The sequence below is a fragment of the Echinops telfairi genome, unplaced genomic scaffold (genome assembly GCF_000313985.2).
Source record: "Echinops telfairi isolate 266 unplaced genomic scaffold, ASM31398v2 ScPeMD7_5592;HRSCAF=6446, whole genome shotgun sequence".
Taxonomy (NCBI): domain Eukaryota; kingdom Metazoa; phylum Chordata; class Mammalia; order Afrosoricida; family Tenrecidae; genus Echinops; species Echinops telfairi.
The window spans coordinates 28,719,457-28,721,720 of record NW_022109491.1 but is presented as its reverse complement, the minus strand read 5'-3'; positions in this window follow the sequence as shown (position 1 = coordinate 28,721,720).

Genomic DNA, 2,264 nt, shown 5'->3' with positions numbered 1-2,264 from the left:
CTGTTACCCCCCAACCTTCTCTCTCTCTCTGCCCCTCTCTTCTCTGCATCCTCTCTTGGGATTTCCTGGGGCCACAAGAAGCTGTAACTCCTCCAAGGTCCTCGGAAGCTGCAGAGCCTTTGAGGAGCTGTAGCTGCAGCCCTGACCCCCACACTGGCCCTGTCCTCAGGCAGAGCCTTGAGACTAGAAGAGCTGAGCCTCAGTCAGCCCTGGCTGTCCTCCAGGACAAGCTGAGGTCTGGCTCTGTGGGGCTGCCCTTTGCTCCTCCCCAGCCCATGGCCGTGCTCCTGAGTGGCCCCTCGGGTCACCGTAAGCTGGAACAAGACCAGCCCTGAGAGAAGGGAGTTGGAAAGAGACAGATGCTTGCTTGCATTGGACCCCATGCCCAGGGCTGGTGTCAGGACTCAGGCTGAGTCACAGCGGCAGCATGTGGGACCGGCCCTCCCTTCCCAGAGCACACTGAAGAAACCCCATCGCCCCCAGTGCCTTCTGCACAGTCAGGCTGCCATGGTCCCCTCCCATCCTCAGGCTAGGATGGTCCTGCCTGTCCACCACCCTGCTTTCCGCTCTTTGAGCCTTCTTCTCTTACTCTTTTCCTGTGAGTCTCCACGCCCATCTTCAGTCAAAGAAAGTTCTGGAATCCACTCAGCCTCTCCAGGACTCAGCTAGCAGGTGGCAAGAGTGCCTGCAGGTACCTACCCTTCCTCTTCTTTTAATTCAGAAAATCCAAACAGCGGTGGGGTTGTCTCTTTATATTCTTTTCAGTCTTGCCAAAGATGTCTTTAATATTGCCTTAATAATTTTAAAGTTATTTTTGTTTTATCAGTTTACACGGTTCATTTTTTGTGTGTGTTGTTTTCTACTTGACATTGACTTTTTTCACCATGTTCTCTCTTCCAGTATTCTTTCGCAGTCACCTCTCCTCTATACCCCACCCTCCGGATCCCGCCCACCAGTCCATATCTACCACAGAGCTGACTTCTATTCCTGTTGCTGGCTTTGGCAAGAATGCCACAGGGATAGCATCCCATAGTATGGAGCTTTGGCTGCTTTCGCTTAGAGAGGTGCATCTGAGAGGCATGTGTACCCTTGCTCGAATCAGCAGTTCACTCTCTGTCCTTGAGAGGAGGGCTGGATTCAGGAATGTGCCAGCACAGGTGTGGTAGTTATATAATCATTTTTCAATTTGAGAGGATTAAGAATGAAGGACTCAATTAGGTCATAGCCTAGTTATAGTCTGGTCATAGAGTGATACCTCTGGGTGGGCATGACCTTCTCCTGAGAATTCTGGGAAGTCCTGTATTCCTCCTTGGAGGCGGGAGACACTTTCTCTCTGCTTACTCTGTGGGAGATATTGCTGCTGACAAGACACTATGTTAGTGCCCTGAACTGGAGGAACCATGTGGAGACCCCTGCCAGCGCTGAGATGATTACAACACCACTGGATCCACAAGACCTTCCACCCACTGGCCTGTGATCTTCCTGCATTTGGGTCATTGCATGTGTTTTGTGAGTCTGAAGAGGACTTTATAGATTTATAATGAACATATGGGCTAAAATCAGACCGATGGACTTGATCTGGACTGAGCTGAGATGTTTTCTTAATGTACAATTGCTCTTTATATAAACCTCTTTCTTATACACATATGAGTGTTTTTATGAAGTTGTTTCTCTAGTCTATCCAGACTAACACAGCAGGTTTATCCATTTTCCAGTTGAGGGTCATTCGGGTTGTTTCTAAGTTTTGTGATTATATGTAGAGCCACTAGAAGCATTATCATGCACCTTCTCATAGGAAGGTAAGGTATAAATTTTATTCAGATAAAGTATCTGTTAATGTGATTGTTGGGTCCAATGGTGTAGTAGTTACATAATTTCATGCCAATTTGAAAAGACGTAAAAGTATAGGTGTGGAGTCTAGCCTGTTATTCACGCCACAGCTTGATGGTGACCCCTTGTTGGTACTTGTCAGAGTCCAGCTCCGGGAGGGAGGGTTGAACTGGATACCTGAAGGAAGTGTGGAGTCGGCGAACACAGACGAGACAGACACGGGAGATGTTCTGGTGGAAGCAATCTCTGCTGAGTTCTCCCAAACAGCTTTATTTATACCATAAAGTTTTGCAGACCACTACATAAAAACAATGCTTTATGATTAACTCCAAAATCACCCTTATTGTTTCCACTAAAACCTGATAAAAGACCATTATAAGGCCTGTACTTTTTCTATCACTTTCTGTCCTCTTCCTGGTTCTTTCCCCCTGTAC